The 12,753-nt window shown below is 37.2% G+C and overlaps 1 pseudogene; it reads right to left on the reverse strand.

The window, feature by feature from the left end:
- Nucleotides 1–452: 452 nt before the first annotated feature.
- Nucleotides 453–899, reverse strand: LOC105477534 (small ribosomal subunit protein uS8-like; annotated as a pseudogene).
- Between the last annotated feature and the right edge of the window lie 11,854 nt (nucleotides 900–12,753).

Here is a 12,753-nt window from a genome sequence, read left to right on the forward strand (position 1 = left end):
CTTTTTAATGGTAAAATACATTAGCATTTTATTTAAAATCGGGAAAGTTGTTTATCATCATTTCTCTTTAACATTGTATTAGAGATTCTAGAGAATATGTAACTTGAAAAAATATTAAAAATACCATTTATAATAGCAATAAAAATAGGCAAATAGGTACAGAGTAACAAATCTAACAAGAAATATGCAAAGCTTTATGGAAACAATTTAAAACTTTATTAAAATATATTAAAGAAGACCTATATAAATACAGACATAACACTTCATGAATAGAAAGACTAAATATCATGAAGATGTGTGTTTTCCCCAAATTAATCTTTAGACTTAATGAAATTCCAAGAAAATTCCAATGGTGGTTTTAGTGCAACTTGACAAGCTGATTCTAAACTTTTATATGAAACAGCAAAATCTCAAGAATAGGCAAGATATTCTTTTTTTTTTTTTTTCCATGAGGCATTTTATTTGTAAATGTATGTATTATATCCCTAGAAAAAGAATCCCAGGATTTTCCCTCCTGTGTGTTTTCGTCTTGCTGCTTCATGGTCCATGATGCCAGCTAAGGTTGTCAGTACAATGAAACCAAACTGGTGGGATGGAAGCAGATTATTCTGCCATTTTTCTAGATCTTTGAGTTGCATATCAAATCTGGGCTGATCCCTCCACACTTGTTTAGCCTGCCTGTAAGGTTCACAACAATTTTCCCAGCTCTGTGATCATCAGTGATTTCAAATTCGCCAATGTAACCATGCTTCATCATCCCAATGAGAAACCGGACGATGACTTTGGAGCACGGCCTAATAAGCACCTGGCGTTTGCCTCTCTTTTCGACATTGTTGATGCTCTTGAGAGCATCAGCCAGGACATTCATGCGCACCATTGTGGCGGCGCGGGAAGATGGCGGAAAGGGCGTAAGACATTCTTAAAGAGGAAAAATTTTAAAAAATAAATTTGAGAGGACTTGCCATGTTAGATATCATATATATTATGAAGTTATAGTAGTTAATATACTTCATATTTGTGAAAGAGTAGGCATACTCATTGGTGGAACCAAATAGAGAACAACCCAAAATATGTAAACATATAATGTTGTATGTATAATAATATCTATAATAATCAAGGAATACTAAATGTAATAGAGATATTTCAGTAGAAGCTTTAAACTAAATAAACCATTTGTCATAAAAAAAAATCACTCAGAAGGGATAGTATATGCCAGGAAATCTGATTTTAAGAACAGGAAATTTATGACAACTAACCACAAGTTTTGTATTTGCACCTAAGTTGAGTACACTACTGTGTCATGCCTCCAATGACTATTCTGTTTTCTCTATTGCCTGTTTAGTTCCTAATCATTTTTTAAAAACCTATTTCAGATATTGAGATGTTCTCTACTTAATTGTCTCTGGCCTACCTTAAAGAATAGCTCATCAGTCTCTTTTGTGTACTGTTTTGTAAGGAACATAAATTACTAATGTTTTTGGACTTCAATCACAGTAATGCAATTTACTTACACATTTGCCTTATTAGACTGAGTTCCTTGACAACAAATACTACCCTTTTAATAGATAACAATTTTTGCCAGCTTCTGTACTAGATACATATTAGAGATACAGAAATCAATATGGATTGAGAATGTGGTTGGATTCATAAAAAGGATTAAGATAAGAAAGAAAAGGAAAGGAAGAAAATATAGTAGCATTTAAAAATTATTTTCCATGGTCTAAGCACCATGCTAATCACATTTATATGTAAGGAGTCATGGAATTACAGAGCTGGAATGGACTTTGAGATCATCTCTCAAACCTTCTTATTTTACAGAAATAACTATGTCACAAAGCAGTTAAGTGGCTCATTCAAGGTCATCTGACTATTTGGTTGTAGAAGGCATCAAAGTCCAAACATCCTATCTCCTAGTTCAGTGTTATTTCCTCTACATTATACTGCTTCCTGTTGTGGCCTTGGTAAAATACAAGAACAGAATTTAGTGTTCCAGACCCCTGTATATTATCTGACTATGGCTCATCATCAGAATATCCTTATATTTCCAAAATAACGGTTTTAACTTTGCCTGAGAGGTTATTTTGTATCATTACCTTCCTATGAGAAATCAGCTACAAATGTTTATGGGTTAAGTGATTTAATACTAAATTATGTGAGATGGTTTTATCTCTGTATTATTCATGAAACCCAAATGTTATCAAATTATTCTAATTTATGTTAGAGAGAAAAATATCTGTATTAACCCTGGGCTAGACTAGTAGCATTATTCTTATGAAAAAACTCAAGTATATGTACATTTACAGAATTAAGCTTTTTTTCCCCATAGGTTATTGGGGTTCAGGGGGTGTTTGGTTACATGAATAAGTTCTTTAGTGGTGATTTGTGAGCTTTTGGTGATACTTTGATTACATGACTGTTTATAATTACATCAAATCAAAGCCTTCCCCTAAAAATTGGTTTCAACCTGGTTTATACTCAATTAGTTAAGACACTTTTATTTAATATTTGCTTTTTTACTTTTGCATGAAGTTTAATAATTCACCTAATTTGACTTAATTTTCTAAAGCCTGAAGTGTTTTTGAATAAGCTTTGCCTTTGGTTGCTATTAGAATTCCTCTTTTCTCATAAACAACTTGGTCTCATTTAGATTGCAAGAAATACACAGAAAAAAAAGTAAATATTTTTCCTGGCTCGTAATGATGTCTCAATTTGTATCTGTGCCATTGAACCACCCAGTTAACTAAAAATAAAAATTTTATACATAATACCAAAGTTTTAGATGTTAGACCATTAGGCACTTCCAGATAGCTACTGATCATTTGTCAGAGATCTGAACTCAGCTAAATAAGTTTCTTTTACTGAAAAACAAAACAAAACAACCAATGACAACATCAGAGTTTGGTGTAGACTGCTCAGCTGGGATATAGTCAATTCAGATACCAAGTCCTACCTGAAAGTGTGAGTTAATCTAGAAAGCACAGAATATTTCCTGTTCTCTGGAAACAGAACCTGGAAGAAGCGGAGCCATTGTGCACAGAGATAAAGGATACTGAAACACCATCTCCCTTCTGTATTCTGAGTCACTATGGATATTGACTAACACATCCCCAGACTGTTGAACAATGTATTGGAAATTTTCTCCTATCTTCCCTGACCCCTCCAAAAGTAAGTATTTGATTAATCCACTTTAAGGTCTGAAATTCTCAATATTTCCTAAAACAAAATTTCTGAAAATCTACCTATATCAGTAACAGATTGCTAAGGAAGGTATGTTTATTAAAATCTTCAAAAGTGATGTTTGAATGGCATGAATATGACTTGACTCCATCTAGTTCCACTGTGTGTGTGTCTTAATTTGTGTCTTATTCTGTTTTCTCATTTATGAAAGGGAAAAATAACTTTCCTGTGGCTGATACCAAAGAGAGCTATTCTGAAGCCAAAATGATTGTGGTTCTGTTTCTGTACCCTGCCACTCTGCTTCTTTGGGGGAAGTGCCCTGTGGTTTTGCCAGGGGCAGACAATCCCATAATCACACACCCAATGCCCTGGTCACAGGGGTAGATAACCAGCCAGACTGAGCCAATCAGAGTGGTTGCTGTGGCCTGGCCAGGGGCAGCCACAGGTCTAGAGCAGGTTGGCCAGCGTCCTTCTCTAGGGTGTTCTAATCAGAAGCTGGGAGAGAAAACGTATCTTTTCTATGTGTTCAGGAGCTGTGAAAATGTGGGATGTTCCCTGCCACATGAAAAAACTGAAAGCAGTGGCATTATGCAGTGATGAATAAAATAGGGCAAACAGAGAGAGAGAAAGCAGACAGGGCTGACAATGTTTGAATTCTTATTTCCGGCCCTGTCCCTACAGGGGCCCTCATTCCTGTTGTTCTTTCTTCAATTTGGGGGCATAACCCAGGTTCTTCAGGAAATACCCTTTCACTCAAATGTATTTCTTTCCCTTTGCTTTTCATTTTTTCTCTTTCTGAAAACAAAAAGCATAGGCCATTAATTTTGGCTTTTTAATTCTATCTACATGCTGATATAAAGCAGTTGCAACTATATTTTTTCCTTTGAACACCGTATCCCATCAAGTATAGGCAGCACATATAATTTTCACTCAGTTCAAAATATTTTCTAATTTTCCCTGCAATATTTTTGTTTTGACCCATGGATTGTTTAGAATTGTGTTAATTTCCACACATTTGGTGATTTCCACATATTTTTTGTGACTAACTTGTAAAATTGCATTGTTGTCAAAGAACACGCTCTGTCTGATTTCTGTCTTTCTAATTTTATTGAGACCTGTCTATGGCCCTATATGTGGCCTATCTCTGTGAATGGTCCTTTGTACAAGCTGACTAGAAAGTGTATTCTGCTCTTTTTAGGTGAAATGTTCCAAAAATGTCTATTAGGTCTACTTGGTTGACGGTGTTGGTCACTTCTACTACATGTGTACTCATTTTCTGTCTACTTGTTCTTTTACTGAAACAGGAATGTTAAAGTGACACTCAAATGGATTTGAGTTATGTTTTCTGGATAATACAATTAGTTGCCTATTTAAAAACAAAACAAAAATAAGTATAAAAGGCTTCTAACAGTAGGCACTGTTTTACAGAGTCGTGTATTTATATCTTACGTGAACAGTGGACGAACAGCAACGTGCTCAAGAGTTTCTTCCTTGTTTTGTTAGTTTGTGGAAATGTTGGGAGACAAGAAAATATTCGGAAATGGCTTCTTTCTATGGGGCCTTCACTTCTTATAACAGGCTCTTGGACGTCAGGCCAAGTTGGGAGTGGGTGGGAATGGTTGAGTTGGCTACACTCTCTAGGCAGCAGTGCTTCTTCTGGTCTACACCAGTATCCCAAGACCACCCAGGAATGCACTGAAAAGAGTGACTCACTCACCCACTCAGCCCAATTAGAGTTGTACCAAAATGAGCTTTCATGGAAATCTGCAGCACTGATGTTGTATTCAAAAGCTTCTCTCCTTATTAGCACATTTATAAACAAAATTTTAGGTAGAAAATTTATGATAGTGTTAGCTCCTGTAGCTTCACAATATTTCAGCAAGGAGGCAGGTATTATCTTGTTTACTACAGAGAGGGACACAGAAGACCAGAGAAACAGGTACTCCCCCCAGTTTTCTGAGTGATGTAAATCTAACAACAGTATGTTGAAAAATTATATGGCATTGGGAAGCATAGTAGCTTTGTCAAGCTCACATGCATGCTCTGAAGTTCCTGTGATAAAAGTAAAATGCTTTTAAAAATTATTTTGAAAGCTGCTACATTTCTGAAATATGCTATAATAATACCAACTTCTGGCAATGGAGCTGACATATTTCAGCTCAAAGTACACACATACAGATGTTATTTTAAAAACAATAATTCAGCAATTACCCATGATGTGATAACATTCCTGACTTTATTGAGTGGCAGTGCTTGAGAGGAAATGTTGGATTGTAATTGATGATATCAATATGAAGTTTCATACAATAAAAATGAAGGATGGGAACAAAGACAACATATAATTGTTTGACAATATTTAAAAGCAATGTCCAGTTGTGGTGAGATTCTCCTGCCCATTTTAGGTAGAGTTTTGTAGTGTGTTGTTTGCTTAGATTAGAGTTTATTTCAGCATTTGAAAAACATTGCCTATTTTTGTTCTTAACCATCATCATAATAGATCTGTGATTATTTGATTTGATAGATGGTAGGATTTTTTTGTGGGACTCAGTTTCATTTAAAAAGCTGTCTTCCATGTAACGTATGCTTTTGCTAGTGGATCATAATAGTTATTAATAAAAATTAATACATTGTGTTTATTCATCTATTTCATTGGAAACAATTGATAATCTTTCTTAATTACAAGACAAAATGAGTTCTAATGATTGAACTAAAAAATTGAGACAAATTTAAGGAGTGAAAGGAATTATTATCCTTGACTAAATGCAGGTAGTGATGTAATTTCTTTGTACATTGATGTGAATATCATTACTGAGTTATGTTTTTATTTTTATGTAATTTTAGGATTCATGTGCATGTCCTGTAAGCAACTTTTCAAGAGGGAAGTTGTCTTGGAATATGAGTGGGTTAAATGGAAATTTCCCATATGGATATCACGTAGACAAGCACCACCCAAAGTGTGATCTGTGGACCTTCATTGTCTTCATCACCTGGGAGCTTGTTAGAAATTCAGAATTGTGCTGAACCAGAATCTCTTTGTTGGCGAGGAGCTCAGGAATTTGTTTTAACAGCTCTTTTTTGTGTGTGATTCAATGAATGTTGAAGTTTGAGGAGCATTGATCCACACACATTATACATTTCAGTGCTGGTATCAGGTATAAGAGCTGACTCAGACTCTGTATTCAACAACCATCATAAGATCTGGGTTTTACCCTTCTCCCATGGACACTTACCTGAATAAATAATCAGATTCCTTTAGGGAAGAACTGGTTAATTACTACCGTTGTGTCTCGACTCCTTCCTCATGGGGTCCTCCTCATTCCTTTGGTAGATGGTTGAGTCAATGAGCTGGCTAGGGATTGTGATACTCCATTGGGGCAACTTTATTTACAGAGTTTTAAGTTTTTGAACCATCACTACAATACAGTTTTAGAACATTTCCATCACCCCCTCCCCTTAACTTCTCTCGAGGCTGTCTGAAATCAGTCCTGTTTCCCACCTTTGTTTCCAGAAAACCTCTGGTCTGCTCTCTGTCTCTACCCAGTTGTCTTTTTCTTGAACATTTCATATGAATGGAATCATACAATGTGTACTCTTTTGCATTTGGTTTCTTTCAAGTTGCATAATGTATTTGAGGTTCAGCCATTTTGTAGCAAATACCAATATTTTGTTCCTTTTTCTTGCTGAATAGTATTTCATTGTATGAGGATCACATTGAGTTTATCCATTCTCAGGTCGATGGATGTTGGAGTGTTTACAATTTCAGAATATTGTGAATAATGCTGCTAGGAACATTTGAGTACAAATCTGTGTATGGACATACTTCCAGGTCTTGTGGGTAGATACCTCAGAGTGGAATTCCTGCTCATACTCTTACCAGTGGAAGGTGTCCAGGTTCTTGGCATTTTGAACAAAGAATTGGACAAAACACACAAACAAAGCAAGGAAAGAATGAAGCAACAAAAGCAGAGATTTATTGAAAACAAAAGCGCATTCCACAGGGTGGGAGACGGCTTGAGCAAGCAGCTCAAGAGCGCTGGTTACAGAATTGTCTAGGGTTTAAATACCCTTTAGAGATTTCCCATTGGTTACTTGGTGTATGCCCTATGTAAATGAAGAAGATGAAGTGAAGTTACAAAGTTATTTACTTGGTGTGTGTCCTATGCAAATGAAGAGGATGTTTCCTGCCATAGCTGAAGTGAAGTTACAAAGTTCTTTATTAATACTTGGGTTTAGAAGGTTGGGGTTTTTCAGTTTAATTTAGTTCTAGGAATTCTTTAGGTTCCCTGTCTGCAGAGCTTATTTCCTGCCTCAATATCACTTCTTATCATTGCTATTGATTACCTGAAATAATCAATACATTTAAAAATATTACTTCAAATGTACAATTTGGCTGAGAAAAGTTTTTTATATATCACTTTACTCAGATCATGTCAGATAATTACCAAAGATTTTCTGACTGTACAATACTGGTAGATTCATCAGTTTTCAGAGAAATTTATTGACTGTCATTCTCTGAATAATAATTGATCCTTAACTTACTTTCTGTTCATAGCTGCAATTCCGAAATAGACTCTTATTTGACAGAGGCACTTTATCAATCATTTTACTTGCTTTGTCCCCAGTCACTGCTTTTGCATTTATTTGCCTGTAGGATTATATGTGTTTCATCAATTATTTTACAGCAACATTTCTCCAGCTTTTGTGTTCTTATCCATATTACACACAATGTTAGTTCTTAGGATGCCTGAATATTCTTCTACTTTGCCTCAGAAATTTTAATAAGTTTCTCATAATGTTCTTTGTGTGTGTCAAATGACACCAGTATTTTGAGACACAACCTACAATGAAATAGGTTCACTCTCAGCTGGCAATTAAATTGCAAATTTCAAACTATTTTTATCATTTTTGTGTACCGTTATTTTTGTTGAAGCTTGCATTTTATAACACAAACAGATGATTCAGTCATTAATTAAGTTTTGCCACGATCAACACTAGTGCTCATATTTGTTATAAATCTCTTCTATTATGTCCAGAAAGTTTTTAAACCTCTTAATCATAATAGAATCCATTTTTTTAAAAAAACAGTTCTTCAAAACCACGATGCAATACCAGCTCGCACCAGTCAGAACTGCTATTATTAAAAAGTCAAAAAATAACAAATTCTGGCAAGGTTGCAGAGAAAAAGGAATGCTTATATACCATTGGTAGGAGTGTAAATTAATTCAACCATTGTAAAAGACAGTGTGGAAATTCCTCAAAGGCCTGAAAACAGAAATACCATTTCACCTAGCAATCTCATTGGTGGGCATATCCCCAAAGGAATATAAATTGTTCTGCTGTAAAGACACATGCATGTGTATATTCACTGCAGCACTATTCACAATAGCAAAGACATAGAATCAACCTAAGTGCTGATCAGTGGTAGACTGGATAAAGAAAATGTGGTATAAATACTCCGTAGAATACTATGCAGCTATCAAAAAGAACAATCATGTCCTTTGCAGGAATGTGGATGGAGCTGGAGGCCATTATCCTTAGCAAACTAACACAGGAAAAGAAAACCAAACACCACATATTATCACTTATAAGTAGGAGCTAAATGACAAGAATACGTGGACACATAGAGGAGAACAACACACACTGGGGCCTATAGGAGGATGGAGGGTGAAGGGTGGGAGGAGATGAGATCAGGAAAAATAACTAATGGGTACTCGGCTTAATACCTGGGTTGCAAAATAATCTGTACAACAAACCCCCTATGACACAAGTTTACCTATATAACAAACTTCCACATGTACCCCTGAACTTAAAAGTTAAATTTTAAAAAAGTTCAATCTGGATTATAGTTCATGATAATATGTATGTACATTTGACTTCTAGAAGTGCTGAATTGATACATCACTAAGAAATACATGATGATGAGACTGGAAATTCAATATATGAGAAAATATAGTGGTCATTTGTATACTCACAGTATCCTTACATCCAAGGCAGACATTTTAATTATTGACACTTCGATCCATTCATGGGTCCGCATAAGTAACCAGAATTAGTCCATGGCATTACATATTTTGGCCTTATGGCAAGTAATACCATTTATAAATGATACAACCTCGCCAGTATCTGTTATTTTAAAATTTTAATAGTAGCCATTCTGACTGGTATGAGATGGTATAACATTGTGGTTTTGAAGGACTCTTTTTTTAAAAAAAAAAAATGATCCTTCTGTTTTTTGTTTTGTTTTGTTTTGTTTTGTTTTGTTTGAGACAGAGTCTCGTTCTGTCCTCCAGGCTGGAGGAGTGCAGTGGCACGATCTCGGCTCACTATGTCCTCTGTAATTCTCCTGCCTCAGCCTCCCAAATAGTTGGGATTACAGACGCCTGCCACCATGCCTGGCTAATTTTTTTTTATTTTTTATTTTTTGTAGAGCTGGAGTTTCACCATATTGGCCAGGCTGGTCTCGAACTCCTGACCTCAAGTCACCCGCCTGCCTCAGCCTCCCAAAGTGCTGGGATTACAGGTGTAAGCCACTATTTTTAAATTATGGTTAAGAGGTTTAAAAATATTCCTAGACATAATAGAAGACATTTCTAACAAATAAGAGCACTCATGTTGAAAGCTGTAAAACTTTATTAATGACTGAATCACCTGTTAGTGTTACATGAACCCTGGAGGCGGAGCTTGCACTGAGATCGTGCTACTGCACTCCAGCCTGGGCGATAGAGCGAGACTCTGTCTCAAAAAAAAAAAAGAAAAAGAAAAATAAAGTTTATTCTGCTAGTTTGTTTCTGGATAGATGTTGAAAATATTGGCTAGGCACAGTGGCTCATGCCTGTAACCCCAGCACTTTGAGACACCAATGTGGGTGGACCACTTGAGCCCAGGAGATTGAGACCAGTTTGGGCAACATGGTGAAACACCATCTCTACAAAAAATACAAAAAAAAAAAAGTAGCCAGGCCTGGTGGTGTGCACCTGTGGTCCCAGCTACTTGGGAGGCTGAGGAGGGAGGATCACTTGAACCTGGGAAGTCAGGGCTGCAGTGAGCTGAGATCCTGCCATTGTACTCCAACCTGGGTGTCTTGTCAAAGCAAGACACTGTCTTAAAAAAAAAAAAAAAGTAACTGTTAAAATGTTAAAACTATATAGCTAGTAAAATGTTCAAATGTTAACCTAAAGTTGTGTCGAGGACTAGCAGTGGTATATGGGATGTGCTTGGGAAATGCTGCTCTAACCTATAACATCAGGACCATGAGTCACCTAAATAAACCCACTATCTTCACGTCATCTCACCACTCACATTGAAGATATAAACTGGGCTGGGCATGGTGGCTCACTCCTGTAATCCCAGCACTTTGGGAGGCCAAGGTGGGTGGATCACGAGGTCACGAGTTCGAGACCAGCCTGACCAACATGGTGAAACCCGTCTTTACTAAAAATACAAAAATTAGCCAGGCGCGGTGGCATGCGCCTGTAATCCCAGTTACTCAGGAGGCTGAGGCAGGAGAATTGCTTGATCCCGGGAGGTGGAGATTGCAGTAAGCCAAGATCATGCCATTGCACTCCAGCCTGGGCAACAGAGCAAGACTCCATCTCAAAAAAAAAAAAAAAAAAAAGATATAAACTGTTGGCCGGGCCAAGTGGCTCATGCCTGTAATCCCAGCATTTTGGGAGGGTGGGACAGGTGATCACTTGAGCCCAAGAGTTCAAGACCAGCCTGGGCAACATGGTGAAACCCCATCTCTACAAAAATTAGCCAAGCGTGATGGTACATACGTGTAGTCCCAGCTCCTCGGGAGGCTTAGGCAGGAGGATCACTTGAGTCCAGGAGGTTGAGGCTGCAGTGAGCTGTGATTGCACTACTGCACTCCAACTTGAGTGGCAGAGTGAGACCCTGTCTCAATAAAAAAAATAAAGACATAAACTGTCATGAAGAATCTATCAGTATTCTTAATTCTTGCTTCTGAATCTAACTTTTTAAAAAATTACCAATAGTTGGAATGATTAATAAATGAAAGAGGCAAAGAAAAATTGGAATGAAACCCTCTTCCACTCTCTCCTCCATGTTTATCTAACTGTGGAGCAATCAGGAAGGATTCTGTGAGGTTGTTTTTTTTTTTTTTTTTTTGAGACAGAGTCTCGCTCTGTTGCCCAGACTGGAGTGCAGTGGGGCGATTTCGGCTCACTGCAAGCTCCGCCTTCCGGGTTCACGCCATTCTCCTGCCTCAGCCTCCCGAGTAGCTGGGACTACAGGCGCCAGCCACCATGCCTGGCTAATTGTTTGTATTTTTAGTAGAGATGGGGTTTCACCGTGTAAGCCAGGATGGTCTCGATCTCCTGACCTCGTGATCCATCCACCTCGGCCTTCCAAAGTGCTGGGATTATAGGCTTGAGCCACCACGCCTGGCTGAGGTTTTAAGATATCAAATGTAGCATGCCTGGCATAGGGCCTGGTGCATAATAGATATTCAAAATATTACAGGTACTTTTATTTTTATTTTTATTTTAGAGTCAGGGTCTCTCTCTGCCACCCAGGTTGAAGTCCAGTGACCTGATGATCACAGTTCACTGTAATCTCAGACTCCTGGGCTCAAGCAATCCTCCCACCTCAGCCTCTTGAGTAGCTAGGACTACAGGCATGTTCCACCACACCCAGTTAATTTTTATTTTATTTTTATTTTTTTGTAGAGACAAGATCTTGCTATGTTATCCCAGGGTGGTCTTGAACTCCTGGCCTCAAGCAATCCTCCTGCCTTGGCCTCCCAAAGTGCTGGAATTACAGGTAGTTTTAATCCTTTTTTTTGTTTGTTTTGTTATGCTTGTTGAGCTAAGAATATCCCCCCATATACTTTGTGTGCTACTGTAGAAACTAAGTTACATTATAAAATATTTTCCAAATTCCCTATTAAATATGAACAACATTTTCTTTGAAAATTCCAAAGGCATCAACACATCTAGGGAGGATAAAGAATGGAAAAATTTAAATATTTCTAAAATATAGTACTTTTGTCACAGTGAGAATAGTTTAATAATGTGTTCAAAATGTTGGATATTTTGAGATCTTCAGATGAAAGGCACTGCGGAAATAAGGTGTCATTATAGTTCATTTGAGTACGCCTTACCAAACAAATTTTTTAAAATTATGGAATCAAAACATGTAGCTCACCCTTCCTATCATATTATCCCTTAAAACATGCAGAAAATCTCTAAATTATTAGTGAACTTGAATAACAATATATAAAATTATGATTCCAAAAATGAAAACACAGTATTGTATCCCTTAAATAGTGAACTGATAATTTAATAATATGTATGCATTTATTTATTTATTTTTGAGACAGAGTCTTGCTCTGTCTCCCAGGCTGGAGTGCAGTGGCACAGTCTTGGCTCACTGCAACCTCCACCCCCTGGGTTCAAGCAATTTTCGTGCCTTAGCCTCCCAAGTAGCTGAGATTGCAGGCATGTGCCACCATGCCCAGCTAATTTTTAAAAATATATTTAGTAGAGACGGGGTTTCGCCATGTTGGCCAGGCTGGTCTCAAACTCCTGACCTCAAGTGATCCACCTGCCTCGGCCT

This window comes from Macaca nemestrina, chromosome 2 (genome assembly GCF_043159975.1).
Source record: "Macaca nemestrina isolate mMacNem1 chromosome 2, mMacNem.hap1, whole genome shotgun sequence".
In the NCBI taxonomy this organism is placed as follows: Eukaryota; Metazoa; Chordata; class Mammalia; order Primates; family Cercopithecidae; genus Macaca; species Macaca nemestrina.